The sequence below is a fragment of the Aphelocoma coerulescens genome, chromosome 3, assembly GCF_041296385.1.
Source record: "Aphelocoma coerulescens isolate FSJ_1873_10779 chromosome 3, UR_Acoe_1.0, whole genome shotgun sequence".
Taxonomy (NCBI): Eukaryota; Metazoa; Chordata; class Aves; order Passeriformes; family Corvidae; genus Aphelocoma; species Aphelocoma coerulescens.
The window spans coordinates 102688309-102713846 of record NC_091016.1 but is presented as its reverse complement, the minus strand read 5'-3'; the positions used below and the strand labels follow the sequence as shown (position 1 = coordinate 102713846).

The 25538-nt window shown below is 37.3% G+C and overlaps 1 protein-coding gene across 1 annotated transcript in view; it reads right to left on the bottom strand.

The window, feature by feature from the left end:
* Positions 1-25538, bottom strand: part of CSMD1 (CUB and Sushi multiple domains 1) — a 1120396-nt gene that overhangs the window by 692795 nt on the left and 402063 nt on the right. The window lies entirely within an intron of this gene.

Here is a 25538-nt window from a genome sequence, read left to right as displayed (position 1 = left end):
GCCGTGTCCTGGGAGGCATCAGGCACAGCATCGCCAGCTGGGCAAGGGAGGGGATTGTCCTGCTCTGCTCTGCACTGGGGAGGCCTCACCTTGAGTCCTGAGGGCAGTTTTGGGTGCCACAATATAAAAATGACATTAAACTATTAGAGACCATCCCAAAGAGAGCAACAAAGATGGTGAAGAGCCTTGAGGGGAAGCTGTATAAGAAGTGGCTGAGGTCCCTTGGTCTGTTCAGCCTGGAGGAGAGGAGACTGAGGGGAGACCCCATTGCAGTTACAGCTTCCTCATGAGGGGAAGAGAAAGGGCAGACACTGATCTCTTCTCTGTGGTGAACAGTGACAGGACCCAAGTGAATGGCCTGAATCTGTGTCAGGGGAGGTTTAGGCTGGATACTAGAAAAAGATTCTTCACCCAGAGGATGGTTGGGCACTGGAACAGGGTCCCCAGGGAAGTGGTCACAGCACCAAGCCTGACAAAGTTCAAGTGTTTGGACAACACTCTTGTTGTGGTGTGACTCTTGCGGATGGTGCTGTGCAGGATCAGGAGTTGGACTTGATGATCCTTGTGAGTCCCTTCCAACTCAGCTTATTCTGTGATTCTGTTTCTGGAACAGCCAGTGTGCAAGACATAATGTATGCCTACAGCATACACTACGTAAGAGAACAAGTTACATACAAAGAGAGTCACAGCAGGAGAAAGTCCATGTATAATAGCTTTTAGATCATAAATACGTACTGTTCACCTCCAAATACGGCTTCCAACCTACAGTTACTCATTTGCTATTTTTCTCAGACACCATAAACTAAGTGACTATAGGGGTGTTCTGAAAAAAAATACAGGGTTTCCTTACAATAGATCATATCAAAAGGAAGTATCTCTATGCAAAAGGGAATAGTAGGAAAGTGAGTATGAAATACCATCATTTTCATGAATGGAAAAAGGCAGCAATACTTAAAATCACAAAGAATGCCCTTTTTATTCTGTACTATGCTAAGCACCCTCACTTAAACTAAGCCCCAATATCCTACTTCATACAGTGCAGAAACTGGGAAAAAAATGACTCTTCAAACAATGAAACACTTCAGAAATTACTTCCAGGTTCATGCTGAACCTTAAGTCTAAATGTATATCTAATGATATTTATGTGTGAATGGTTTATGTACGTATTTACGTGTCCATAAATACACACTCTCCCTTCCATCGTGATGCACAAAAAAAGGTACTGTAGTACACATAAGGATAAATGTGTCATACTACCAACATTCAAATACTTGGGTTTTTTTAAACTATTCTGTCTCTTATAACAACTTCTGAAATATCTATGTAAATATGTATAGACATTCTATAATCCTTGAAATGAGATTTAAAGCTTAGCCATTGCCAAGGGTTATTTAGCATTTCTACACTTGTTATAATAACTTGTCAATAAATTCTGTAGTATTGTTTAAAAATTATAATTAGAAAACTTAAAATGCATAGTCTGTCATGCTTGTCATCTATCACAGGTTTTAGTGCAGTACATCTGATGCAGAATTCCAAAGTAAAATAACGAGCAATGACAGGAATGCCATTCTCTGTATTTCTGATGATTAAAAGGCTGAGTGCTCGCCAGCAGCAGCCTGCTGTCAGTAAAAATGAATCTGAAACAGATGCCAACCACATCAACAGCTTGAGCCATATACATTTTTTATTAGACAAAGACAGAAATCATGATGGAAGCAAACAGGTACAAGGCACACCAAAGAATACCACCATTACACCCCAAATTCAAAATATAGTTATTAGTACTGTATGTCCAAACTAGACAACTCTGTTCATATCTAAGCCTGTAAAACCAGTATGTTTAGTGTTAAAACTATGAATACAAATAGAAGTTTGAACAGGCTTTTGTAATTTTATATTTAACCTCTGTCAATCTTAGATATTGTTTTACTAACACATGAACAGAAAGATCTATTTACTCACACTGGAGTACAAATTTCAGTTTTCTTCTGTTTTCTTTGCTATCTGAACTTTATATCAAAGTAATGTGCATATACTAGTGAATATATGGCTAAAAAGCTCTTTCACTACCACCGACCTCCCAAGGAAGACCACAAGCCTCTAGCTTTGGCTAATAATATGCTGGGGAAAAGAAAAACAATCTCAACTACAGAAACAAAAAACTGACTCCTCAAAGTTTTTTTGTCCTCAAGACTGCTTTGGAATAATACTTGTTTGATCATATTTCAGTGTCTCTCTATTTCAAAATTTGTGGGTTTTGTTTTCATGTTACTACCCACTTACTGAGATGTTCCACTTAGCTAGATACCAAAATTTATTTAGGGATTCCTGCAAATGTGCAGTTCTATTACAAGAGAGAAGTGCCTGAAAACTGGAAAAAGTAAACACCACCTCCATCTTCAGGAAGGGTAAGAAGAAGGACCCAGGCAACAGGCCAGCCAGCATTACCTTGATCACTGGGAAAGTGAGAAGTACCTTTCTGGAAACCACTTCCAGGTATATTAAGGACAAAACTAAAAATTATGAGGAGTGGTCACATCATGGCTTTACCAAGAAGAAGTCATTCTTGACTAATGTGACAAAGTTCAGTGATGAAGTGATTGGCCTGTGGATGATGAGACAGCAGTGAAGTTCAGTAAGGCCATTGAAACTGTCTGAACATAAGATGTGATGTACAGTCTGGTTAAGCAGACAGTGAGGTGGATTGCAAACTTGAGTCCAGACCTGTTTAGCAGAGGGTCATGCTGCCATCCAGGGGCACCTTGACAGGCTGAATAAATGGGCTGATGAACCTCATGAAGCTCTGCACACTGGAACACTGGTTTTCCAAAGAGGTTGTGGAGTCTCCCTCACCGGAAATATTCAGGAACCATCTGGATGCCTTCCTATGCCATGTGCTCTAGGATGAGAGGCTGGACAAGATGACTCACTGTGTTCCCTTCCAACCTGGCAGGCTCTGTGGGTCTGTGAAAAGCAAAGTCCTGCACCTGAGGAGGAATAAGCCAATGCACCAGTATATGCTGGGGGCCACTCTGCTGGAAAGCAGACTGGCAGAAAAGAACAGGAGGGTCCTGTTGGACAGCAGGCTGAACACAAGCCAGCAATGTGCACTGGCGCAAAAGGTGAATGGTAGGCTGGGCTGCATTGGAGGGATGTTGCCAGTAGGTTGAGGGAAGTGAATCTACCTCATTACTCAGCCCACACCTGGGCTCCCCAGTACAAGAGAGACATGGACACACTGGAGACAATCCAGTGAAGATCCACTAAGATAACTAAGGGATTGGAACACTTAAGATATGAGGAAAGGCTGAAAGAGCTTGAACTGTTCAGCCTGGAGAAAAGAAGGCTCAAGGGAACCTCATTAATGCATACAGGTAGATGAAAGAAGGGTGTAAAAAGGCCAGAGCCAGAGTCTTCCAAGTGGTTCACAGTAAAAGGATGAGATGCAATGGGCACAAACTGAGATACAGGTGATACCAAATGAAACCTCAGGAAACACTGCTTTACTGTGAGGTAGCTCAGAGAGGTCATGGAATCTCCCTCACTGGACTCCTCCAGACATGATCATGTGTAACTACCTCTTGCTATCTCTACTTGAACAGCGAGATTGAACAAGATGATCTCCAGAGGCTCCTTCCAATCTCAACCATTGTGTGATTCTGTGTGATTCAAGAGTATGTTGCATTTATGAAATCTAATTTAATTTCAAATAGGATTGCATTTCTTCATTTTATATATTGAATTTAGATGCAGGGTTTCATAATCCCAAAGACTAGAGTACCTAGAAGGGAACACAAAGCACAGAATGGAATAAAAATCTTGCATCTAAACTAAAAATATGGAAACGTTTCTCTTATGTTTAACTGGATAAATCTTTTGGAATTGCATGTATGCATGTATTTGCATTTTCAAGGAGGTGGTGAGGATTTTTGTTGCATTTTAGTATTCCCTCTACACCTAATCAGTTTTACCCCCTAAATGCTACTATTTGAGCACTGATGGAATAGTTTTCTTCACAACTACCACTTTAGCCTGAAAAATCAGCTATACTAACATTTGAACAACTTTAATTTGATTTTTTTCCTGAAATTCCAAAGAAATTATAAAAAGAGATTTTCTAGCTGAATTACTTGTTACATTCATTTTATCTCATCATACTGCATATTTTTTCATTCCACATGGTCTAGCAAACATAATTTCAAAGATTATTCTAAGTATCCACTTGGAGTGATTGAATGAATACTAATTACAATATCCTTGATTATTTCTTAAATTATGCAAGGGAAATACTTAGTCTATTTCTAAGTCCTATGCCGTAAAACTAGTTAGGTTTAAGTTACATAATTTTGTCTTTTTCCATTGAGTGGCTGGTCTGCTCTTTATAAACAAGGAAACAAAGTGTTCATTACATCCAAGCTTCCAAATCATTCAGTTGTCTGCAGGTTTATTAAATACAGAAGCGTAATCTGACCATGACTGGTTGCTATCAGCCTGTGTCTTCTCCACAACTTCTCCTGCTTATCTAGACTATCTTATAAACATTCCTATCAAAGATCATGAAGAATACGAAACTATTGTTCTCATGAGGCTTATTCTATGTTGTGTAAGAGCATATTTCAATTTCCAGAGAACTGGCAAATTTCTGCTCTCAGTTATCCTGCCATAACAACTTTAATGAATCTAATTGCTTATACCAAGAAGTATAACAAATGATCTCAAAAGCACTCAATTCAACTCTGACTTGGGGAAAATAACATTTTCTACCTAAGTTGGCAGCAAACACAGAACAAGCATTTAGACTCTTGCTGCACCTGAGCCTCATACAGTTTAGCTGCACATGCACTTCAAATTCTAAATGTGTGAGAAAAGACTTCAAAATGCTGTCAGCTTCTTTTCCCTTTTGTCATCAGGAAAATAATATCATACAATGGAAGATGGAAAGTAAAAAAATGTAGTTCTATACTTTATTACAGCCTATACTGGTGACCAAGATCAGTTCATTCCAACAACAGAGGGAAAGATTTCATTTTTTCTTTAAAAGCACAGTGCATAGAAGTTTTCAAAGTTCCTGTCCTGTCAGAACTGGATAAAATAGGTCAGGAGAAAGACAGAGAAAGGAAAAGAAAGAAAAAAGAAGAAGCTTAATGTGTCTTTTTTTAACTGCAAAATATTGATGAACTTCTAACTTTTTTTTTCTTTACATTGTGAAGTAGTGTGCTCATTATGCAAGATGTTAGACTATTAGAAGAAAATATTAATATAAGGACTAACAAGGAATCTCTAATTCAAAACTGCAATAATATTCAAACTTGTGGAGGTCCTGGTGCCGCACCTAAGATTAAAACTCAGTCTCTAGGTCCCTTTTTCTCTGCTTGCTTTGATGGTCTGACTAAGAAGAGATAATCATAACCCCAGTATTTAAATCAGAAAGTCTCTATTCAGTTTGCTGAGATCACACATCTATGCTAACACAAACACCTTCTTCTGTCAAAGCACTTGAGACCAGGAGGTCTCCCTGCAGCCTTTCAAACCGGCATCTGATGCAAGTCTTTCTTTGTCATTGGCTCTCCCTCGTCTCTAAGCTTATCTATTGATTTCAGACTTTATGTCCCCTAAAAATATTAATGATTGCTACTGAGGAAGAAAGCATCTATAACCTTGAAATTCTGGTGGAAATGGATAATATTTAATTGTTTTCTCTAGATTAAACATAAGCCAGGCAAACCTGAAACATTCTCCTTGAGATGATTTCAGTGAAAATATAGTGCAGTCATGCTTCAAAACCATGGGCCTCAATTTATGTGGTTGTAATATAACTTTAAAAATGTTAAATTAAGGTTCATTATGGAGTTTCAAATTAAAATCGAATAGTAGTGTCTCAGAGATATGCACTGATGTCACTCTACTAAGATAGTTTATCGAGACCCTAAATGATAGACATACATGAATCATTCCTGATTTTTTTTAACATACTTATTGAAGCTGTTTGGAGGTATAAGGATAAATGCTAGGCAGACAAGTGTAGGGGGGGCTTACAATGGAGACATTGTCTAACAGGACTATGATTTTTAGCATATCTACTACCTTTTACAGGAACACCATCAGGCCCAGTGACCTGCGATGCTTGTAACCCTTTTCTACCTTGTATAGTTTTGAATTCCACCACCTCTCCCTCTCCCAAGCTTGGGATGCATTTTTCAGGGTTATTCTTTTTAATAGCAGTTCTATGCACGAATATGTCTTGCTGGTTATCACATCTTGTTATAAAACCATAATTTTGTTTAACATTATACCATTTCACTATCCCTAAGTTCTTAGCTACTATGGTCTTTTCCTTTTTCCGAGTGGCTGCTGTTTTCTGTCTCACTACGTCTTTGCTCTCTCTTTCGGTCGGTCCCGTGTTGGAATTGTCGGGGCTGCTGGTGCCTGCGTGCTCTTCCCAGGGTCACGTTTGGGGCCGCGCGGGCCAGGCCGGGCCGCGCTGCTCAGTTCTCCGTGTTTCGCCTCCTCTGGTTGTAGCTCCAGGCGCTGCATCTCGGCGGGGCCCCTGAGCGATGACCCCCCTGTGCCCTGCTCCAGCGCGCGTTCCGGCTGGGCGCAGCTCCACTCCACCGCCGCCAGCCGCCGCCCGCGCGCCGCCCCTCTCGTTCGGGCGCTCACGGGGCTCGCTCCACCACGCGCTGCGCGGGGCCGGGCGGGCACTGCCGGGTCGCCCCGCTCCCGCTGCCCCTCGCTCCGCCACCGACACTGCAGCTCGCGTGGCTCCGACCGCACACGGGATCTGCCTCGCTGCTGCTCGCAGAGCACTCGGTGCATGTGGCTGGGGTCGCACAGTCCCTGAGCCAGGCTTCCCTTCACCAGGACACAGCTGACATTGCTCAACAGTCTCGGTTATTAAATAATATTCACAAAAATATTCTTCCATCGGCGTATTTTTTGACACAAATATTAACTGTGTCCAAATGGTCTTCCAAAAGCCCTTGGTAAGAATTAAATCCCAAGAAACATAGAAAAAGTTCTTAAACAACCATGCCAGGAAGAGTTTCAGTTCTTTTTGAGCTTGAATCAAGCTAAAATTTACAAATCATTGTTCAAGAACCATTTTAAGTTTAAGACAAATGTCCATATGCGGCTCTGAAAGCCAAGAGTCTTCCCACGGTTCCTCCATAGTTTAGATATGGAATAGCAAAACAAAACCAAGAAAAGGAATCCAAAGTTTCTAGGGTTTACTCACACAAATCAGTCACTTAGGGATCGGGGATTGTTCTGCTCACAATTCCCCATCATTTGTTACAGTTGGGATACTGTAACAAGCATATATCAAACCAGGAGTCCCGTGGAAAAGAAATATCTATGGACGGATTCTTGATAGATGTTTCAGAGATGTTTATTTATCCAGCCGCATGGCCGGGGCTCTGCCGAGGAACTGCTACAGTCATCGGGACCCGAGGGTCCTTGCCCACACAGGAAACACAAACCAACCAATGGGGAACGAGGCTGACCGGGGGCAGGGAAACCCCGTGCCTCCCCTCAGGACCCCTCTCCCAGGGCTACATGGCGGGGGGAGGAGACCCCAACAGACAACAGTTAAAGAACTACAGCTGATGTCTCACTTTTTTATTTGGATTTCTTAATTCTATTATTCTTAGCTACCAAAATATATTCTTGCTTATTATTATATAATATAAATAAAAATATAATAAATATATTCTTTATTACTATAAATGCTTCTGATCTTGTTTTACCTTTGTCTAAATGTATTCATAATTCTGAAAAGAAAATAGAAATCCACCAATTTGCAGCTACTTCTACCTATGCAAAAGTTTATATAAAAACAAAGAAAAGTTGAGATGATAACAGGACAGACTAAAGGAGTAATGATAAAAAGATCATATAAAATGTTTAGATATCATGAAGTAAGTATCTTCATTTAGAAATACATTCATGTAAATTGCTGGATCATCTGCTTTTTCAAACTTATTTTCAGAAGAAACACTCTTCTGTCTTTACAATACATAACAAATTTGCTTTTGGCATAAAAATACATTAAATATATTTCTGATATCATTGTGGGGAGGAATGGGGTTAAAATTTCAGGAAGGAAAGATTCAGAAAAAAATACCGTTGACAAGTTTCTCTCCATTACGATAATATAATGAAAGATAACAACAGTTTATTCTTAATATTTCCCTTCAGAAGACACTGAGCAAATTTCTACAATTCCAGCATTAATTTGGCTCATGCCCATTTTCAGGCACTGTGTAATGTAACTGTGAAGAACACCTGACTAGACACAGCAGTAAAATCATCAGTTGAGTCCCTGTGATCAAGAAGGGTGTCATAATGGATAACATAATAATGAAGATCTTATTTGCAATTCTCACAAGATCACATTAGCCATCCAGAAGGAACACTGTAATTCTACATAAACAAAAATTAGCATCTAACAAACACTGTTATGTCTGTATCAAACAGTTAACCTCAAATTTCAATATTTTATGACTTTCAGTATCTGGTGAGAAAAGAAGATTTGGGGTTCTTTTTCAATTTTAAAAAGGACCGGGGAAAAGAACAAACTACTGACATAAACATGTAAGAATGAAGATATGGCTACTGATTGCTTTCAGTTCATTGAAGGCAAAACAATGCCAAATGATAAATAAGAGTGTATTTTGTTGTTTTTCTGTTCAGATGTTTTGTTTATAGACTAATTTTTAAGACTAGGCAACTACTGATAGAACGGCTACAGCACTGCTAAACTGACTTCAGGCACATGCAACTGTAACAAGTGTAGCAGCACACTCTGATAAGATGGCCCAGGTCAGGTTCCCACCATTTTGCATTCATGATTATGTTACTAAGTCTCAGCAAAGTTTGTCTGAAACTTGCAGATTTAAGGAACAGCAAGACTTTTGCTTGGTGATGTTTCAGTTTTGACTGGCAGAACCTCTACTTTGTTCTCTTTTAGAATTGAAATTTAAAAAAGACAAACAAAAAACAAACAAACAACAACAATCAAATGAAAAATAAACCTCTTATATTTATCTTCAGTTAATTTCTGTTAGTAAAATACTTCAGTTTCTGCCTGATTTTGAAATCAGATGGGATTATTACAAATAAGATAGGTGTTGTGGAAAAATACTAACTACATTTTAAGAGACAAACATTCTATAAAAATATACCTTCTATTACTTTCCTACTCTTGAAGAGTATGACTGTAAAATGGAATGCTTTAATGTTCACGCGGCACTGCAATTGTAGAGATTTGTGAAAATCAATATACAGTTTTGTACGCTAGGCAGCCAGAAAAACCCCAGACAGCCAAGATGATTTTTGTATTATCTGAATGACACCATAAGACAGCATGCTTTCCTAAAATTCCAATTCTGTGTGAGACTTAACCAAATGACCAATATGGTCACTCACATATTTTGTTCTAGAATTTGGCCACACGCTTAATAGACTACAGAAAAACCTGTGTTATAATTAGTAGGGCAGAAGTGATTTGGCAGCACGCTTGTTCAGCTGACAAACTGTCTGTATGTTCTTAATCAATGAAACTTCATCAGGTTTCAGGTTTCTCTCCCAAGTCAAAGTTTCATTTTTATTTGTGTCTGCATATGGTGAAAACCATACAGGCTAGTCTATCTCAGGATGGATTCAAAACTGTACTGAACTGTTCTCTCCAAAAATGTATTTAATCCATTATTGGTCTTGACCTTGCTGATTGAAACTCTTCAGAGCAAAGCAAAAACATGAAGCAATGACTTACACTTTGTATGCACTTGTTCAGCTACAGAACAGAAACAGAATTCACCATACATTGCCTCCAACCACAGAAGACTGAATTATTTATGCAGAGAGATAGTGTAATGTGCAAGAGGGTCTGCAATGATCTATTTTTCAGACAGGACCTGTTTTAAGATCTTAGCTATAATTAGGCACAGATGACTTTTGAACTTCTCATGTGAGTGATACAAACCTGAGTCTTTTGTCTTTAGTTTCAAAAATGTTTTTCTTTCCTTCTATTTTTTCTTCCCCTTCTCTAGTATTGTGGCACGGACAATATTATTTTGACAAAATTTAAAATTGGCATATTCATTTTAAAAAAATCTATTTTGCTACACTCTTTGACTACAGATTTAAATCCCAAAATTCCTGATCTCTCCTATCAATATGGAGTGTGTTTTTTTTCAGAGAAAAGTAACAGAGAAAATACACACAGCACACAGCAGTGATTAAATTACAAACCCACTATATTAAAGTTGTTGCCACTTTCAATATTGATACACACTGTAGTGGGCATTAAACAAAAAATATGCAATTCCTTGAGTACTTTTTTTTTCACTTAGGTCTTTCATATTTTGGCTAAAAAGTGGTCTCTGTGCTAGTAATTGCAAAAGGCTAAAATAACCTTACTTCAGGCTCTTTACAGAAATCAAAGATATCACTGAACTTCGAGTGCCACTGTATCAGAGAACAGAAGCTATGAGGCATCTTGAGACTGAACTCAGCCTGCATGTCACAGAGAGAATTAATTTCGTCAGGATTGCCTTACGTCTGCCTTTTGAATTAATAACTCAAGTCAAATATGCTCTTTTTTCAGTTTCTATTTTCACCGAAAATCCAAGCATTTTCATATGGCACTACAAAAAATTTGGTGTTGAAAGGTTTTCCCTAGAGGGAATACAATCCAAGAAGACTGTCACATGGTTTCTCTGCAAGATATTTTGTATCTGTCTGCAGATCACTTTGGATGACAGAATTAAGTTGACAGTTCTACAGAAAAAGACAGAGAAAATAAAGCTCCTGTGACACATTCACTCTCTGACAACAAACATTGTGAGCAGCCGTGAACCAGAACTTCTTTCCTGACTACACAAACTGTGCATTCTCAATCTTTCCACTGATATTTGAGGCACAGAAAAGCTTATCATTAAAGTGAAAAAATAATAATTCTCAATTACATTTTTCTAATTTTTCAAAAATTCTAGGCCAATGATATAGCTATTTAATGTAATAAATACCTAATTTCTAGAGGTTGATATATAATTTGATTTACAATCTATTAGTTGAAAGCAGGAGTCTTTCTGAGAACAAAGAGATAAAGAGTTAATGAAAAGTTAGTACAGCAAAGATTATGACAGAATATAATTTATACAGATTTTTTGGTAAGGGAAACAGTATTTCATTTGGCTGTGATTTAACATTTTTTTGTCCTTTTTCTTATTTTCCCCAGAACTAGACAGATTTCAGCTGAGGTGGCCCACCTATGCAATTTAAGGAGAAGATTTTTAAAATAATGTCTACAAAAGGCGAAAATTTTCAAAAGTGAGTTCTTGAGAGTTAATTTTAATTAGAATTTTTAACCTGAAACTCCTTTAGCCAAATTCAACCCACCCCAGGTAAAACAAGGAGCTATTAAAATTAAATGTGGATGACATCAGATGGCATAGGAAATCAATTAGTCTTTACACTAGTACATTGGGAATCAAGAAGGAAAGTACAATATTTTTAAATTTAAGAAATGCAGATCATAAAAATAAAATTATGTAGGGGTACTATTATTGCATTAGAAACCTATTACAGATACATATTTGTATATTTAAGAAAAAACCTGAGAAAGCTCAATCAAAATAATTCTGTTTCAGGCAGAATGATGTGAAGTGTATGAGAAACTAATGGTATTTGCTGTGTTTCAGAAAATATTATGTTCTGGGTTTTCAGTAGGCCAAGAATAAAGCAATAATTGAGCCATTAAAAATTACAGTAGGGATTATAGGGAAGACAAAGAGACATCATGATTAGTTATTATCTTTACAAGCTATAAAATAGACTACATTTCCAGATACATTAGGAGTTACATAGCATGACAATCTAGATGATCTAGTATTTTAAAGATGCAAGTTTCTGGAGTGTAAGTTTTTAAAAAAATCCTTTTTTCAAGTAAATGGTCTGTTTTTTCATTTTCAAGGTGAGGCAGACTTCCACCAATACAGTAGTTATTGTAATCAGAGCATTTCAGAATGTGAGTATAGATCAGTTAATATACTGGTAAAATCTTCAACCCCTCTGAATTTCTTAGAGTTGAAATCTAGAAATTTCTAAATATAGTGCAAAATTTATGTAAACCATTTATAGCAAGCTGCTATGGAATCCCTGATGTAATTTGAACAGAGCTGGTATAAATTCTTTTTAAAATATTATTCTGTATTTTCTGTAACAATAATAATTCTGCAATCAAATGCTATATATGACAGCAGGTATTTTTGTTTGGAATTAGGATAAAGGAAAGAGTTTAACAGGAAAAACTTGATGATACAAGCCTCTCCTTCCCATGTATTTGCCCCCTCCAGACAAGTAAAAAAAAGAATTACAGAAATCTAAAGGGAATTCATAAAAGCTTCATGTTCTCAAGAGAAAATGTCAAAATGGAAGACAGAGTTTGCAGTTTTCTAACAGAAACCAATTGCTATAGGATACAGTAGTGTTACAAGCATGCCTGCACAGACAGGGCAAAGCAGTACCTGAGAGTTCTTTTCTTCCATGTTCTTTCTCTTACAGGACAACTTATTGCTCCCCAGACTCTGAGGACTATTGTGAGATGGCAAATAAACACAAAAATAGTGACATTTAAAGAAAGGGAATAAGAGGCAAAGAGCCGTTTTCTGTGTTTTTCCAATAGCAGTCTGTCAGTGTACACATTTATGTAAGTATATGTTTAACACCTGAGCTGTGTAGCTTTCTGCATATTTTACTAAAGTGTTGCTTGGTGACAGACCACTTATTTATAATTTAAAAACATGCAAATGCATTGGCATCCACTAACATAATGCATTTCTTAAAATCAAAACACTTCATACAAGAAAAGGCCAGGCATGTTTCATATTTTTGCAATACTTCTGAACAGCTGTAGACAGCCAGAGCCTAACCCCAGCAGATTATCAACTATTATTTAATATAAAGAAATGGCATTCTGAAGTGCATGAGCAGACAGTACTATATTGTAAATGCTCAAACCATGCTTTTAAGATGGAAATAGTGCTTTCAAACTGTATCATGTATACATATTTAAATGGAATACCTATTAAAGCACAGTATGGATTTTCTTTCAAAGATTTTTTATTTTAATAATCTTTTCTATAGTTGAGAAACAACTATATGTCCACATAACACTTATTGCATTCAACTTTACTACAAACCTATAATCAAAGTGGAAAATAATATGGCAAGCATTTTCCTAATTAATTATTATGAACAAGATATGATGACTATGGAATAGATAGGCTTCTACTGAGATGACTGGAGACTTGCTCTTCCAAGCTTCAGAACTTCTATGCCTGTGAAAAAGATGATCCAGATCTAAGCTGCTCAATTGCTTATATATTTTTCATTCTTTCAAGTGTGTGAAGCTAAAATTGGTATTTCCACAAGTTCTTTATCAAGCTTTCCGTTCTGCTAGATCCGAGATACCATGCTCAATAACATTTCTTGTATTACAGAGTCTGGAAGATGTCAAACAAAATCTAATCCAGGCAGAGAGGCCCTGGTTAGAACTAAAGAATGAATAGAAACCTGGTTTAGTCTTTTTTTCATGAAGTCAAATGCAATGACCAAGTCTGCAAGCAGGGATGGAAGGATTGGGATGCAAGTCACTGCTAGCTTTATATGATCTTCATGCATATAATATTTCAAGCAGTACCATGCTTGTGTAGGCTTCATGGGCTACTCTGATTCAGCTGCCAGTGTCATCCTGATTCTAAAAAAAGCAACTAGAGATAATTGGTTGCAAACCCAGTTATATGATCTTCTGAACCTTATTACTAAGTATTGCCACATTTTGTGGTTTAACTCTCCATATGCACACTATTCAGGGATCAATTACAGAAAGAGTGCCAAAACAGGTGTTGAGGTCCTTAGACAGCCCTTAGGTTATTGCAGTCTATACTCAACTAATTTTAAACATCCATTGAGGATTTAGAAATTTTCTGTGCTACACAACATACCAAAAAGTTATCCAAGGGAAGGAAAAAATATGACGTTTTATGTATGAACTTGAAAGGTGAAACATATAAGAATCAGTTTCATCAGTAGAATTGTTATCTACATTATGTTTGCATTTATTTTATCTCCATCATTCCTGTAATTGTCTTCAGTTCACACAAATCACAACATGAGGAGGAATTCAGTTTGAAATGAAAACATACTTTGGGTTGACTAAGGTACAGAATATGATAAACTGAAACCAAAAATACCAAACCACATTGTAGAGTCCTATTCTTAACAGCAGAATTTGAATGTTACTGAACAATCCACTACACAGAAAAGTAAGAAGACCTAATCTGCATTCTAATATATTCCACTTACTATAACGTTTCCATTTCAGCTATCTTGGCTATAAAGAAGGAGTGATACTAAAAAGGGAAAAGGAAAGACAAACAGACGAGAAAGTCTTATTTGATGGTTTTAATGGCAAATCAATGTGCTTACATTAGTTTCTTTTTATTGCCTTTCTTATAAATTCACCAGTATTTTGGCATTGAGGACCACTGGCAAATAACAACCTTCTTTCCCTTGGAAGCCATGTCATAAGGTGAGAGATAGTCTTTTTAAGAGCAAATGAAGCTTCATTCAGTCCATAAATAATGTAGTGCTACCCTTCTTTGGAACAGTAGCACTATTTGGACATAGCAACCAGTTTTTGATCTGGAAAAGAAATGAGTAATTTTTGTAACTTGTTTATCTAGAGAAAGGATTGTGACAAACAGCACATAATTCTCTGCATGTGAAAATATGTAAAGAGCTGCTATATGCCCATAGCTTACTGGCCTGAATTTTCCTTCCTTTGCAGGATTTTACAGAAGCTAATACTATTAAAGTAATACATCCTCTATATTTTTTTGTGATGCCTGAACTTCTACATCTAGAAAAACTCATACTATTGGAAAACAGAGCATCTTTTTTACAACTGTTTTCAAAAGAAAGAAGATCTATGAGGAACTCTGTGTCCAAACACTGAGATAAAGAAATGTGCTTGAAATAAACAGTTCTATAATTTTTGAAATCACTTCACAGCATCTTTTTATAGAAAATTTCTTTCTGTGACCACATAATCAACAATCTGAAATGACCATGTTACACCATCAGATACATTTCCTTCAACTGCATGCCTAATACCTATGGGCTTCTTTTTAGCTTGAATTCCTCTGCCACATGTATTGTAGATGCAAATAATGAAAGATTTAAGACATAATCATGAGAAAGCATCTTTACAGACATTTTTGATGCTTCAAACTTCAGAAGTGTTTCTAGCAAAATGAAATAAACATTAGTACATATTTAAAGACTTGCTGTGAGATGTCTCTGCTTCATAGGGGAAAAAGAAAAAGAGAATTAACAAATCCATATTTTGCAGCTACACAGAATCAAGAGTTCTGAAAGTATGTAAAATAACTTTTCATATGAAAACCAGTGGTTAGTATTCTCTAGATAGAAAGGATTTTCTTTCATATGAAAGAAGAGCTACAAAAGTCTTCTCAAAATGCAGGTACAGTGTCAAGAAATTACAATGATGAAAACTTTGCAATTTTTGTAATCTGCCAAAATCAGAATTTTCTGTAGCATTTTTTTCATTACCTGTGCATGGTCACAGAACTAGAATTTTAAAATAATAACTCACATATAAATTATGGGGGAAAAGTATAACATATTTCATTAATTCAGATAGATAATTTTTTAAAATAGTTGCAGAATAATGGTCCAGCAGTATTTCCACTACAGGCTGTTTCTGCTAGGACATGGCCCAGATCTGGTAGATAAGAGCTCAACTTCATAGCCTTTATCATGATGCAGGGGAGATGCACATGGCTAGTTTGCTCCACATCTTACTGCTAACACTCAGCAATAAGCCAAATTTCAGTATTTTTACCAACTCAATAAATTCACAACTCTAGATTCCAATGAGCATGACAACTCTTTGTATAAAAGACTGCTATTTCAGGGGCCTTTTGAATCTCCCACCATCTTGCTTTCTGCTTTTTTCAATTTAAATTAAAACAGAAAAGAAAGTGAAGACACAAAATTTCTACTGTTTAAAATTTTTACCATCATAACAGCTAACACTTTTATAGCACCTACTCGCTCTATGGAAACTTTAAAGTGTTGAATAAACTCATACCAATGCAAAAATCACTCTACCCTTATCAAATATGGACCTATGCATAAAGACAAATATAGCAATTCTCTTAAGGCTTGTATTGATACTGTGCTTATTTTAAGACAAGAAGAAGGTAAGATAATCACATAAAAATGAAGTAGGTAGGGTACCCACTGTGCAAACTGCTGTAATTGTAATCTCTAGGGGAAAATAGGTTAATTACTCTTCAGAAAACTGCAATAGTCTTCTGACAAACATTTAGTACTTTGCCACTTCAGTCTCATCTAGAAGACTGAATAACCTCTTGGATTTACCCTGACACAGTATGCGTTCAGATTTGTGAGGGACATGTTTCCTTCTAGCATAATGTCCTGCATTTTCTACAGTAAGTGATCTGCCATGAAAGGATTCACCAGCTTTCCCTGTGAACTGAAGAAAGAAAAATACTGTGTAGGAAGTACAGCATAAATATTCTGCTTTCGTTAAATACATCCATTTCTGTTTTGAGATTTTTGCTTAAATAAGTTCTTTTAAAAAGTCTTCTGTAAAATGAAAATATTTAACTTCAGGTATCTTGCAGTAACTCTATGCTAACATGACAGTTCTTTCCTTTCCAACACCAGTTCAAAATCCCTCATCTCCTTTTCAGCTCTGGGCAGAGAAGTACTTGCTCTGGGCAGAGAAGTACTTTCTCTGACTACGTTTCTGTGAAATTCTGCCAGTGTCTCCCTAAGAGTGCAGTAGAGAATAAAGAAAATAGCAGGGCAGATAGTAAAAGAGGGAGCCTCAGTAAGGATGCTTTGTTAGCACAGTGCAGGAATGAAGAGAGAGATGAATCTCACAATTGCCAGGAGGTATAGCAATACCTCCCTGGAGGATTCAAGTTCACTTTTGACAGGGCACAGTACAGCCCCTGAGACCCACGGGCTGCCTCCAGCTTCCGCTCTGCATTTCCTGACTGCAGTTCTACCCTCTTCTCTGTCCCATTTCACAACCAAACAACCTGGCTTGAGATCTGCCTCAGTCACCTCTCAGCACTCATCCTTGCACTGTTCTGTGCAGCAATCTGACAATACTTTATCCACAGAATATATGACTTTATTGTGCCTTCTCTACTTCCTAGGAAGAATGCTCTCATGTCTTAAAAATTGTTTTGGATAATGACTGATAGAACATTTTGCTTCATATTAAAGATGGTTTAGAACCTTTGCTTCCATCCTGTTCATCTTTCATCATCTTTTAATTGGCACCTTCGCAAAAGAAATTGAACATCAAGCCAGAGAGCGAAAGTATATTGAATTTTGCAGTATATTTCAAATATTATGAGAAAGGCAAAAGTGAAGGCAGATGTTAAGGTTATCTCAGTAACCTTAACTCAGCTCTATATATCTTTGCTGCTATTTATTCTTCAGAGAAGGCAACCCCATCTGTTTGAAAAGGGATGCAGAATGGAAGCATTTCTTTTGCCTCTTATGAGTGCGTAACAGCTTAACAGACCAGCCCACTTGCAACGTCCTAACTCTGCTGCTGACCCAACACACAACATAGAGCACATAATTTCCCTGTTCTCTGCCTAGTTTTCTCTGTCTCTTTCTGTCATGTTATCTGTTTGAAGTCTTTGAACCAAGGTTGGGGTTTTTTTTCTGAAATATATATTCATACAGCACCTAAGACTGAAGTCCAAAATTCAGTGGGGACTTCTAAGCATTCATCAGTAATTATGCATGTACACTGCAGTACAGTTTCCTTTACTTCAGAAGAGCAAAAAGTAGGAAATAAACAGTAAATTCCCTCTATCTTCACTCTAATATGACCCTGACATGGCTTCACATATTATTTTCATTGACAAATCAGCAAAAGTCTATTGAATCTAAAAAATACAAAGAAAAAATGAATAAACTGTGGTTACATGTCTGAAAGATGGCAGTTCTGATGGAAGTAACAGTTTCCAGAAACATAAGAAATCTGAATCATAATAATTCGCTCTCTATTGTTGTTGCAGTCAGAACAGAAAGAATTAAGTTTAATTTATGGTACAGACAAATAGGATAATAGAAAACCCTTCCATACAGAAGATGCTCAAAAGCATTGAGCAGACTGTGAATTTAAAATTAGGTGAGCACTTCCTAGCACATACATTTAGTGCTCTCTATTTGATCCTGGAAAGGCCTAGGTAACTTCTTCAGTTCCCTTGCAGTCTTATTTTACAGGATTCAGTAACCTATTAGCTATCTTCTGTGATTTTGAGAAAGAATGTTCCAGTAAAGCCATATTCATTAATTTTCAATTATCTGATATATTTCAAATTCACATATTCTGGAAACTCATATGCATTCTAGGACAGAGAGCAGATGAGCAGATAATGGAAATAAAAGTGTGTTTAATTATTATCACTTGGTTGACTCCAAAAGAATAAGAAAATGACTGCCCAGGTACCAGGTAGAACTAAAATCCCTGCAAATAAAAGATTGTGCTTTTTTGACCTGCACACTTCTAGAACTGTATAAACCTCCAGAGTATTCCTCTCCCAAATGCTTCCCCAGTATGCCCTAATGATGTTTTTAAACAGTGATTAATTTGTGGATTTAAGTAAATGAAGCTAAAAATTTAAAAAAAATAAAAAAAAACCCAAGGTTGCAAAGACTAGCAGTTATGGTTTTGCAGAAAGCATTTCAAAGTTTAAAAAAGTACTTTTAAGGTTGAAGACATCATTAGAACTGTTCTTCCATTGTTATAAAGGAAGCTGCAGAGCTTTTGAAATAAGCTCAAGCCTGTTTCATTTCATGTGTAAGGAAAGATCTGAAATAGCCATTGTTTGCCACCTTAAAGGCCTATGTGAAACAGGGTATAGGATGATAGTTTAACTATTTAACTTAATTCCTGTAAACACTATGATGGAACTTTCAATATTAATCTAATTCACCCAAATTAAACATCTGTTCTTCTCTGCTGACTGTGGAAAGAACCAAGAGAAACATTCAAGTGCTCTTATTAATTTAGGAACCAACCTGCCTCATCGTGGCTTGAGACTGATGCCCACCAGAGAACAGCTGACTTTCATACCACCTGGAAGTTTTTCTGTGGCTGATTATTCTGAGCATTGGAAAGTAAGTCTGAAGCTACACTACCCTAAATTCTGCATTATGACTTAGTTACAAGGAATTAGGGGATAAGCTTTGATAAAAGAAATAAAAGATATTAAAGGCAAATGTCTGGACTAAGTTGTAATTTCATAATATACTCTGTGCAAGGACACAGACCCAGGTACAATACAGAATCTTTGCAGCTGATGTATTTTGAGAGGGTTTTCTTTCTGCTGGAGTTGTTCTCTGTATCAAATACTCATTAATTACATTTGGAACATCTGTGACGATGTAGAAAATGAGTACTTTTTCCTAGTTTTATATACAGAAAACAAAAGAGGGGAATTTAAGCTGTGTTTTCCACAGCAATAGAATTAAGACTCAAAAGTCCTTGGTTTTGGTATCTGTGATTAGATTTTAACTTTACTAAAATTTACTAAATTGTACTTCATCTGAAATAAAACCCTACTTATACCACTTATAACTAATAATTTTAATAAGGCTATTATATGACTACTAACATAAACTAATTTATTCCAATCTTCATTGGAAGATAGTATCTGTGAAACAAAGGGAAGTAAAACTTACTGGAGACACATTTCACACAGAACAGTTTGGTCTGCTTCATAGGGCTCCTCCATTTTACAGTAATTGATTACTACCATTTTTCAACATATCTGATTTACAAGTCTTTGAAGCACAGAACAGAGAAAGTGTAAAAATATGCAGAATTTTTAAATGAAATTATTAAAACTATTCTGCCATATTTTACTGGGCAAACTATAGGGTGGGTTTTTTTCTCAAAATCATTAAAGTTGTTGGCAATTTCAGCGTCCCTGCTTTGCTGCTATGTGGTAATTAAACCATTTTACACACCTCATGAATCAAAGACCATTTTTTATGAGTGCTCATTTAAGTCTCCTGTCAGTCAATCACATTGAAAAGACTGCATAGTGACAAACATTTCCTACCATACCTTTTACAGCAACATAAGTTTGTTATTAGGTAATGTCCAGTAGAAAAGGAGCAAAAACGTTAATGATGTCAAAGGACTCGACAATATCTTCAGGTAAAAAAAGGCCTGTGGCTGCATTGCTTTGGAAAAATTAATTCTCTCACTACATCTACTTGGTGCAAGGAGTTTGTGTTTTAAGATTATTCTATTCTTTAATCTTTGTGATTTTGGGTATCGATTTTCCAGCTCAGTCAGATTCATTATTCTCCTGAATATATTAATCAGATTCTCATTTTCTATTCTTTGCCAATGAGATATAATTTTATTCAGTCTGAAATTTTTTATTAATTTTTCAGGGAGATGTATCACCCAGGCTAACTCTTGAAACACTTAAGTTAGCAGGTTCGTCCCCTTAAGTTCCCTGGATCAGCAAAAGAGAGGTAGTTTTCTTTAGAGAGTGATTTTTATCAAAATGTGCATACTAGAGAGGATTTTAACGTATGTGCTTCAAATCACTCTCTGGAGGGATTGATCGCTCACTCTCTCTCCTGACTGTACAGAGTGACTGTAGCCTGGCTGTCCCAGATACCTAAGAGTGGCTGTCATTTCACCCTTTTATCCAGCCATCTCCTTGTATGACTACTACTGTCAACTCTATTCCTTAGAAATCTTGCAATTTGTTTTCTTGGCATTGTGAGTTCGCTTGTACACTAGATAAAAAAGGCTTAAATAAACTCTTCTACACACAGACCAACCTAACAGCCTGCTGACATTAAAAGGGTCAGTCTACCTTTTCCAGCTCCTGGCCATGAAATTCTTCATTGTGTTGGACCCAAATCAGACTTCTGCTAGCTTAGCATCCCATTGGATTGGCACACAAAACGGCTCACTGAAAGAGCAAGTACGATTTATGCATGGGAAGGTGCAGGAATATATGACTCAAAGTTGTGTAAGCAGAACTACTGTCATAGGGGGAATAAGCTGTTAAATCATTTCAGCCTATTTTGTTTGCCTGTCTTGATAAATGCAAATGATCAGGGTATCTAACAATCCTATTGTGTTAAATTAATTTTGCAGTTATAAAGAGAATGATGTGGAAAAGGGAGGTGTACATTTAAACTCAAGATATAAAATATGCTTTCTAAAATCTTGAAACTTGGAACTCATATACTGTTGGTCCATGAAAGAAATTTTGTGCCAAAAGTTGCTGAGTAGAATGAGGTCTTTGTAGTTGCCAGAAATTTTCGCATTCTTAGTTGCAGCTAAGACATGGTGTCCTAGGGATTCCTTCCTCAACCACTCTGCATCCCCCCACAGTCTATAGCATGCACAGTTCCTGGGCCCAGTTTTGTAACATATACATGGCTGGTTGACTGGCCAAAAAAATGTAAAATTTGGCTCACATTTAAGAAGGGTCAGTAAATAGGTTGTTTTTTACTTTCCACTATTCACAGATTTCTGCAACACACAGAAACTCAGTATCTTCTTAGATCAATAAGGCTGTACTGGGTGTGGGTGAGGGGGGGGTAACCCTCTTCAGAGCAGCCCAAAGGTGCCATGTTTTGGATTTGTGACCAATACTGGACAAAACCTTACTGAATGGGTCTGAAGCTGTTCCACAGATTCAAAACTAACAATGTGGAGAACAATAGCAAAAGTATATTCCTGAGAATAAAACCTACAATGAACATCTCCACAGCTAGTATGAACAAATTTATACAAATTCCATTCCTCTAAACACATGTAAAGAAATAAAACTTTAACTATGTATTTGCAGTTTTAGAGAAACTGAGAGCTAGAATAATAATAATGAATAAAAATTCTACACCTCTGACAGTTCCTCTCCTAATGTACTGAGGATTTATCTGGCACTTTCAGATACAAAGAACAATACTCTATTTTTGTGTGTTACACCTGCATTTTTGTAACATGTGATGCTGCACTTGCTGACCATCTTTTTAAACATTATTTACTATTTTTGTAAGAGTCTTCTTTGCTTCAGAAAATAAAGCTGATAACAGACTTTTTCTTTATTATAAAGTTCCAAACCAACATCATTGTAATTTTAGAAGTTAAAGCATTTTTCCTGTAAGTAATCTAAATTATAGCTAAGCTTTTGAAGTCAACAAATATGGTTTTCCTCTTTTATTACTGTTTTGGCATCTGTGTTGAAGTTATAGAGTCTCACACTATGTTGACTGCTTATAATAAGGCAATTGGCAAATACCTGTAGTGTGATAAAACACCCTCATTTTGTTTGCAAATAACCATCTGTATCTTGCCATATATTTAGTGGAATTAACAAGTTACTGGAATGGTTCACAGAAGACCAAAAACCCAGATGTGCTAAGGTGTGCATGCAAGTTAATATTCTACAAGCACACCTCTAAAGAAAAACAAGCCAGACAGTAAGTTTTCATCAGGTGTACACTGTTATAGCAGTAACATGATCAACACCAGCCCCTGTGTTTGAACATCAATTACAAATGACTGACAGTATTAAACAGACCTTGTTCTCCATATAAATGGAGAAAAAAGCATGTATCCAACATGCACAGTGGAAGTGCAAATAACATGTTAGTGCTTCAACTACATGGGGCATCTGTGGACAAACAAGTCACTCTGCCTCCTTTTTTCTGCTTCAGGTCATCAATTATAGGAAAAGGGACATCCTAGACTAGGATATCAGGAATTTATTTGAAATAACCATTGTACTTATATATAATAATCATAAGGCCATAAATAAAACTATTGCTATCTTCATATATGTAATACTTTGAACTTTCAGTCTGGAGCAACCCAAAGAAAATATGCACTTTAACCTTCCATTCCAATATTAGGTTCTATACAAATAACAACTGATGTAATAATTAAAAAGCATTCTGGGTTAGTTTTCAATCTTGTGAGGAGTAAAATCTAAGTAGTTTTTTTTTTTTTTTTAAATAAAGGACAGGGAAGATTTTTCTGTGACAGAAAATTACCATAAGTTTTCAGCTCTCTGTTTAATGCTTGATGCAGACTGGAGTCCCACTTATTCATGAAGCAAAGCATTAGAAGAATCCAAGGCTTTGAATTCAAGATTTGTAAATGTCATACAGTGCTGTTTTAGCTAAAATAAGTACATCCTTTAACACATATTGCATCATTCATCGCCTGCCTTTAATCTCAACACTAAGCTGAGAGTGATTGGTTTGTTTTGGAAAAAGAAAAAGCCAAAGAAATATGTGAAAATTTTGACCAACTCCCAATGTGCAAGCTTTACAGAGTTATTCTAAGTGCACAAACCTTGAGAACAGAACTTGAAACAGCATTTCCATAATATTCACTGCTATGTTTATGTTCTTATTATGAATAAAACAGCATGATAACATCTTCCAGAATTAGTTCATTATAAATACTTTATATAAAGACTGAAATGTAAATGAAAGTATATTTAACTAGAAATAATTGATTCATTGCTTCTTCTGTCACACTAGTTAACATGAAAGGCTTCAAAATAAGAAATCAGCTCCACAGAACTCTCATTTGAAAATGTCCAAGCTACAAAAGTTATTCTGCTACAGTAACTGGTGGCATATGCTATCAATTATACATAAATTCCATTCACTCAAGATTCTATTCTTTCTGGTTTCATGCACACATGCCCCCCTCCTGACAAAGCAGTAAGTGAACCAGGATTTTCTGGTAATTCTGTACAGGATTTTCTGTAGCTTTTCTTTAAACCACATACCCCTATGCCGACAAACAGTTATTTCTGGAGAAAAATTTTACTACCATAGACACTAGAACCTAGAACTTCTCCAACAAGAGAACTCAAAATTGACACTGACACAGAAATATGTTTATACTCATCAGAACCTACCCTGTCTCTCAAACAGCTGGCCTACAACTCCATGGCTTAGTGTGTTGCAATGATTCATGCAGCCTCCTCTGGATCCCCCTCTCATTATCCATCACCTCTGAAGATCAAACTCTCAAGCCTGCTACTCTCTGCTTGCATTGTATTGTACACCTTTTCCTTTTTTTTTTTCCCTGTTCGTGAGACCCCACCTGGAGTGCTGCATCCAGCACTGGGGGCCCTAATATAAAAAAGGATGTGGAACTGCTGGAGTGAATCAAGAGGAGGCCATGAAGATGATCAGTGGGCTGGAGCACCTCTCCTAAAGACAGGCTGAGAGATCTGAGGTTGTTCAGCCTGGAGAAGAAAAGTCTCTCGGGAGACGTTACAATACCTTTCAGTACCTAAAGGAGGGCTACAAGAAAGCTGGAGTTTGCAAGGCCATGTAGCGACAGCACAAGGGAGATTGGCTTCAAACTGAAAGAAAGTAGGTTTAAAACAGATATTAGTAAGAAATTCTTTACTGTGAGGGTGGTAATGCACTGGAACAGGCTGCCTAGCAAAACTGTGGATGCCTCATCCACGTAAGTGTTCAAAGCCAGGGTACATGGAGCGTTGAGCAACCTTGTTTAGTGGAAGGTGTCCCTGTCCATGGCAAGGGGATTGTAACTAAATGATCTTTAGGATCCCTTCCAACCCAAACCATTCTATAATAAATTCCAAAACCTTTGTTGCTGTGCAGGTAGTGTTATGAGAGGCATGTGTCGGAGATTGAAATGTTATGGTTTATGGCTTAAACATCTTTATGAAGGACTTTTGCCTTTTGTAGGAAAATTATATAACAAAAACTGCATGGAATACCACTGCACCATGACTGAGGCCCCTGACTGAGGCCCTGAACTGAGTTAAACTGCCTAAGGCAACTTGAGATAAGGAAAGTGACACTGTTGTTCACAGCATTGTTCAAAGCATCTGGAAGAACATCCACAGCAGAGCCCAGCCCAGCACCTTCAGGGTGCAGGCCACAGCCCCAGGTTTGTCTGCTGCCAGTTTCGCACAGACCCCCACATCACAAGGGGGAGGAGGAGAGATTTTGGGGGTGTGGGACAGCCTCTGGCCAGAGACAGTGGACGCCCATCCTCCGCTGTGCAGAGCGGCCCAGCTGCAGGGCCCCCACCCCAGGATAGCCACATCTACAGGACATCCACGTGAGGGACAGCAGAGGGGGTGTCATGGCCCCTCAATGACCCCCCAAAGGGGTCCCCAGATGCCGCACCAGAGCACTGCACGTGACGCAGTAACAGGATGCAGCACATCTGCAGTGTTGCAAGGGACAGGGTCAAACCTGTTCCCCTGAGGGGAGGCTGCTGAGTGTTCCCACCTGTCCAAACATATATTAATCCATTGCATTCTCTACTTTTCAGAGGGGGATCCTCTCCACCAAGAAGACCAGATGGAGGGAAGCGACGAGACCTCGTTGGAAGCCATGGAGGGGTGATATGT